At 33.6% G+C, this 7,492-nt stretch overlaps 1 pseudogene; it reads left to right on the plus strand.

The window, feature by feature from the left end:
* Nucleotides 1-248: 248 nt before the first annotated feature.
* LOC149544419 (S-adenosylmethionine synthase-like) lies at nucleotides 249-5,615 on the plus strand (annotated as a pseudogene).
* The last annotated feature ends 1,877 nt before the right edge of the window (nucleotides 5,616-7,492 follow it).

Here is a 7,492-nt window from a genome sequence, read left to right on the forward strand (position 1 = left end):
TGGTTTTCATCTTGCCAAGAAGTACAAAGCTATGCTGGTTGACGCTGGTTGTGAAGTTGGCGACGAAGCTCTCATTGGGGCTGAGACATTTGCAAGCTAGGCAGGTCCCAGTGGGGAGAGTGCAAATACCCTGGCTGCTCTTAATGTTTCTTCTCTACCAGATTGTGCAGGGTCACACATAGGTGCAAGCCAAGATTAGGCACTGCCTATCCCAATAGATTTAAAGGTAAGCATTGAAATTTTAATTGTTACGAGAACATTGTAGGACGGAGGGGGTGGTGAACGCTTCAGATTCTATCGCAATGCTCTATACATCATTCCACTATCATATAGAAAAAGACAAGAATTTATTTGTGCTGGATTCATGTTTCCCATCTTTTGTCGAATGCTCTGCCTTATGAGGTGACGGTTTTTTGGTTTTTCCTATGATTAATAGGAGACAGTATGGATTCTTTTTATGCAATGGATATTCTGAATCAGTACTAGCTTCAACTTTTGTATTCCTTTTTGTAACTCTAACGGGCACTCCATTTTTATATGCTTGAGGATGACAGTTAAAAGATATATATAGATTATGTTGTTTTCTGAAGGTATCAAATATTGAGATCATAAAGTATGATTATTCATATACAAACTCATATGGCAGTGATAATTGTACGAGTCATAAGATTTTTTCGCAAAGATTGGGATATCTATGCGTTTTTGTCTCCAAAAGTGTATGCTTGAAACAAGGAATACATCCAGTTTCTTCTTCCAATAAAGGCTTAACTATTTTAATGCCTATCACAAGAACTTACCGTAATGGTTATGCTCATCCATCAAACATTGAATGTTTTCTAACGGTTATGCTCATTATGGTTCACAACATCTTTTGAGTGTAAAATATTCATAACTTATAGTTTTCAAGAAGCATATATGCAGAAACCATGATTGTGCGCTTGGAAACAAAATTTAATGGTTCAAAATTAGTTGTCAAGACATCAGATTCCAGTTGGATTATGTCACATACAAAAATTTCATTCTAAGATTAAAAATATTAAATAAACATTCTAGTTGGACTAAGTCACATACAAAAATTTCATTCTAAGGTTAAAAATATTAAATAAACATTCCAGTTGGACTAAGTCACATACAAAAATTTCATTCTAAAAGTAAAAGTATTAAATAATCATGGTTCTCTTCTTAATATTTATGTTTCTTCCAAGCTTAGTTCTCTCCTTAATATTTATGTTTAAGGCTGGCAAATAGCGGTAGCTCATGTGCTGGGAGGAAGATTGAAGAATATGCTTCGTATAATCTAGCTTATCTACTATTGTCGCCTTTAGTATTTTCTACACCACTAATATGCCCCAGTGGCTTCACCATAACCCCCAATCTTTATAATACTGTTCTTAGAAGACAAAGCAATCAGTAATTAATTAATATTGTATTGCTTCACTTTGATATTTTTACACTCGTGATTCACATATATTTTGAACTTGTACTTTGTTTTAACCTTCTTGTCACATCATCGTGGAGCCAAATGTAGAACCCTTTTCCATGCGACAAGCCAAGCGTATAGTATGCAATGCCCTTCTGAAGAGGTGTTCAACCAGCAATGGGAAGGGGTTAGAAAATACTGCAAATTGCTGAAATTGTACTTCTATGATTAATTAGTTGTCCATCCACAAAGTGAATGATGATGCAGTTCTTTTACATCACGATATTTCTTCATTCATTTTAACCATATCCGATCCACCATCATGAGACTATTGCTTCTTACGTTTCAGTATAATCTATTTTGGTGGATGCCTAAAAGAATTGATTCAAAATCTATAATCCTATTATTTTGAAAAGTTTGTATAAATTATAGTTTTTAGCTTTTCAAAAGTATTAGTTAAAAAAATATAATTAAATAACTATAATCATATATATTTTTACTTTTATAGAGGTTAAATGGACTTCTTTGGAGGGAAAAGAATATATGAATGAATAGATTTTAAGTTTGAGTGATCGGTTAGATTCAAGCGCCTGCGCAAGCCTAGCTGCTAGGTATTGTTAAAGGGGGAGTTTTGAAAGATCAAAAGGCCTCGATAACCTTTTAATTTCAAATGACTTATTGGGTGTCCGGTTAAAAAAACTATAAATCTGTATCCAGGAAAAGGAATGATTACGATTTAGAAAGTGTTTACAAGTCTAGAAATATTTTACTTACACGTGGTTGGGTGTACAGGAAGAATAATTTCTATGTTCAAATAATATTTCCTCGCTTTGGTGGTTGGTGAACTATTTTATGATGAAAGTTTATCAAGGTATATCTGGATCTGTTCACTACAACATGGAGGGGGTATAAAGACATTTGTTAAGATAATTCCTTAATCAATTGTCTCTATCTGAGACAATACAAAAGTTATGTATCTTCTCCCATCTTGTCTTTAATCGAGTGTCTTAGAAATCGTCGTAAAGTATTGTCTCTATAAGACAATATGAACAAAAGTAATTTTGTCTCTACAAAGACAATTTACTTCAATCCCAACTATTGTCTCCATAGGGACAATACATATTTACATCCAACTATTGTCTCTAAGAGACATTATTAAAGAAATCTATTAAAAATATTTTTTTCTTACAATCTCTACATCTATTGTTTAATAATACAAATATTAACTATAATTATTTTCAATAGTTCTTACAAGATACTCAACAATGTAGCATAACAAACTTAATTCACAAGAAAAATTCATATTAATTAGTTTATTTCCAATGCTTTTCTTACAAAATGATGTGGGAGTTGCTCCACCACAATCAATAAAGTAGCTCTTGTATATTAGATATCCACTGCAATGACTTCCCTTAACTCTATAGCCTCATAGTGAAGTCCCTAAACTAACCCAAACACCTTCATATTACACGACCAACAAGTTTAATGGTGTAGTACAAAAGATCCTTGCTTTAAATACACATTTTTATGAAGAAAATGATAAGGAGATTTCTTCTGTAGAGTTTTGGAGTGATATTTTACTCTTTTTATAAGCTCATGAGATCTGAAAATTCCTGCACTTTTACTGCAATCTAATTGGCACTGTCCCTAATGACATGAATGTCCATCTTAGTGAGGTCTACGGCCTGCAACTCATAGTGAACACCATCAAGCTCCCTTCTAAGTCTGTCTTTGGAGGTAGTATAAATCATCTTTTGCCAAATATGGGATGCAGCTGGAGACCTGATGATATCATTAAAACATTCATCACATTTAGATGTTGGAAGTTAGACATTAATGTGCAATGTGAATAGTTTAATTGATAATAGCATTCATCACATTTAGATGTTGGAAGATAGACATTAATGTGCAATGTGTATAGTTTAATTGATAACAACAAACAAAGTAGATATACAACAAAGTAAAAAACTATGATTACAGACATGGTGCAATCTCAAATGTTTCCTAACTTAATGAAATTTGATTGGAGGGGAAAATATTCCCATCCATTTGAGCAGAAATTTTAACACCATATACTTCAATACTCAACTTAATTTGGATCTTGAAACTTATTGTTTCAAATACCAATTGGTGCACTATATTTATGTATGAATCACATAGACATAAGAAAAATGAATGAAATGCAAAAAAACTGACCCAACAATGAAATATCTTTCTCTTCTGGCAGTTGTGGTAATGTGCCCCATGGTTATTATTCCATACTATCCTTATGTAGGTAAAACAAAGGGCAAATCCTATAGCTTTAAATTGTTCATCTTCACAACAAATGCTCCAACTTTTATTATAACATACCCATCCAATTTCAAGTATGCAGATGCACACTACCTGCCATTCCACAATTTAAAAATGCACTAATATTCAGAGCCAATAGTATGCCAATGAGTGGGATGAATATACATTGTGTTTTACTTACCTTGCAAGCAATAGTTGCCTAACTTTGATGGTTGCTTATGCATTCCATTAGACCTGAAACACTAGAGAATAGATTGATGGTTTCAAAATAAGAAATTCTTAAGAATATATTATTTTGGTTGAATAAGAAGCTCAATTTTTCTAATTTGATTGATACATAGAAAAGCACAAATAAAATCTATCTTATGGCTAGTAAGTCTATAAAATATATTCATTGAAATGAAGAGCTTATCTATAGGAAAAAACAACTATAAAAGAAATTGATCAGACTATAATCACTTACAATATTCAGCCTTCTAGAACAACAATATACAAACAATTATAGAATGCATTAGTTGATTTAACACCGAGGGAGGGAGATTTTTCATCAAAAATAGAGGCTTGTGGAATTCTTTCATTTTCATAATCTTCAAAGGCACTCCTGATCATATCTAGGATTTCAAAAAATAAATCCAAAATATATACTTTATTATGCAATTAGCATACTTAAACCATGTGAGTTTACCTCCTACATGAATTATGAGATGTGCAATGATTAGAAGTTTAATAGGATTGTGCATATCATGTGTGGAATCAAGATGTTTTTTGTAAGACAGCAGACAGGCATATTTAAAACAGACAACTTTAATATGTGCATATTTCCATATTTAACCATATATAAGGATTAAAAAGACTCTATTGGTCTTATTGGTCTCCTTGAACTTAACTGAATATTTTGTGCATCTGGTGTTATATTGAATAATTTATTGTGCTTCATTCTTAAATTTAACTAACCTTCGCATCTGAGCATTATCAACAGTATAGCTCCATATGTAGATGATCGTACAAATCATAGCAAAGATGGATTATTATGGTGATTTACACTTAGTTCAAGATGTACAGTTCATATCAGTGAGCTGTTACCTAATCAGAATCAAAGTTAAAACCATAGTGAGGAACCTTAGATATGGGCTCTGTACACACCAGCTATCCACAATGTTGATCTGGATGCTGATAACTACAAGGTGCTAATGAACATTAAGTAGTAGAGCTCTGATATTACCTAGGGTATACACAGACATCTTACCAAGAGGCCCAAAGAAACTAGAGCTTGTGACTATGGTCACATGTTTGGCTATGCAACTGATGAGATGCTCAAGCTCATGCCTCTCACTAATATTTTGGCTACCAAGATGGGTGCCAAGTTGACAGAGGTCAGACAATATGGTACTTACCCTTGGTTGACACATGATGGTAAGACCTAGGTCACCATTTTCTACATAAAGAAAGGAGGTGTCATGGTTCTTGAATGTTGAGCACACCGTTCTTATCTCCACTCAGCATGACAAAACTGTCACCAATGACTAGATTGTGGCAGATCTCAAGGAGCATGTCATTAAACCGATGATCCCAGATAAGTACCTGGATGAGAATGCTATCTTCCACTTGAATCCATCAGGAAAGTTTCTGATAGAACCCCATTCATTGACAGATATGGAGGTTGGGGAGCTCATGGAGGAGGGGCATTCTCTGGAAATGATCTAACCAAGGTGGATAGTAGTGGAGCATATATAATTAGACAAGCCGCCAAAATTTTTGTGGCCACTGGGCTTGCAAGATGATGCATCGTGCAGGTCTTATATGGCATTGTGGTGCCAGAGACTCTATATTTGTGGACACATAGAGAACGGGAAGGATCCATAACAAGGGAATCCTCATCATACTTAAGGAGACCATTGATTAAAGGTGATGGTGCCCAAATTTTTTGGCTCTATTTGAGAGATAATATTGGAGACTTGATGAAGTAGTAAGGATGTCAAGGGCATTCATGATATTGTTGATCTTTGTCATTGATGTCAACAAAAAGACGGCAAAGCATATTGATGAATTTATATATAAAAAAATATGATTGTGTACTTAATGTATTACATAGATACCAATAACTTCATGATCACATCCTAGTCATTTGTATCTCAAGATTGAGGGAGTAATATAATCTACATGCATATCAGAGAATGAAACTGGAAACTCAGAAATAGGAAAGTTTATATGCTTTACCTCATACTCTGGCCTCATACTCTATTGTGAGTGGACATGGAGTTTCGTGACTACTTTGCTATGTGTAAGTACATGAAAATAAGAGGCTTCAAAAGATAATAGGTATATGATTATCAGGCATCATCTAGAACAATGATCTAAAATATTTGAATAAAAACTAAGGAACACTGGTTGAAAATATATACAATATCAGAAAAACATAAATAGAAATTAATGATAAGTAATAGTTTGTTTAAAGATTTAATACAGAGGCCCATCTATTGTGACTTGTGAGCAATCATCAAAGTAATGATATGCAGTGACGATGAAAAGATGCTATGAAGTTTAATTAATGACAGAACAAAGAATGTAGCAATGACAAATCCTATGATATGGAGGCATCAAAGATAATAATACTCGTGAGGAACAATTCTAGCAGAGTACATGTGTGTATTTTGTCACTAAACTGAAATAAAATTTTAATCGAACATTCGAAAGACATGTATCAAAATGCCACAAAGTGGATCTCTTGACGTACGGGAATGAAAAGCAATCAATTCTATGGTTTTTGCAGACAATATATTTACATCTGAGAAGGAGGGATGGTGTAAGTTGGTCCCATTTAGGCAGATTTCATTTCATTACAAAGCAATACTAGAGCTCCATTTTTTGGGTCTTTGAGTTGGTTAGGCTCCAGAAGTATTTCCATTACAGCCATTACCACCTCCATTACTAACCTATCCAATTTTCTCGATGAGTCGTAGAGATAGGGATTTTAGTTGTGGATATACGACATGTAAAATACGAAGAAATCTGTTCATAATCAATTCTATATCTATACAGGTGCTAGCAGACTCCAAAGGAATAATCAAAGCCCATCATTATAGACACACTACATTGGAGCCTGATATCCTTTATTTTTTCTCCAACATTAAGATCACAATGCATGGTCTACAAATGAATCAAAATTATATATAGAAGTTGGGTTTATTTTTATTGAAGATGGTGAATGGGATATCTCAGAGCATCTCATTCAATGATTTAAGCTACTCTAACCTTTTGCACCTCTCTGTCATATTCCAAATTAAAAGATAAGACATGATCATATAATATGAGATTGCAACGAAGAAGTTTTAATAGAGAAGGTATGATATCAAACAGGAACAAGGATGGGAGATTATGTGTGAAGTGAGTAATTAAAGATATGTGTAAAAGCTTAACAACCCATGTTATATAAATTGAGTACTAAGATAAATCAAATGTGGCATCTATATGTAGGGAATGGGTGGTCATTGGTTGATAGACTTGAATTTGATACATGAATCCTTCATGCATTCATAGTGTCACTACAAGAAAAAAAACTAGGCTTCTTCAAGAAGTTTGAACAAATCTGATTAGTATCTTCCTATACAATATAAGACCACACGGCTGGCACCAATATGATATTTTCATGATTTTTCTATAAGGAAATTTTTTTTTATAGTTGGCAAATAGTACTGTCATCCAGATTAGGTGGCCTCAAATTTATGGGTTCATCAAAATCCTCCCATCCCCTAATTGGTTGAACTCAGTCAATTTCAGGTT

The sequence above is a fragment of the Cupressus sempervirens genome, chromosome 8, assembly GCF_028749045.1.
Source record: "Cupressus sempervirens isolate cs-2001-9-10 chromosome 8, ASM2874904v1, whole genome shotgun sequence".
In the NCBI taxonomy this organism is placed as follows: Eukaryota; Viridiplantae; Streptophyta; class Pinopsida; order Cupressales; family Cupressaceae; genus Cupressus; species Cupressus sempervirens.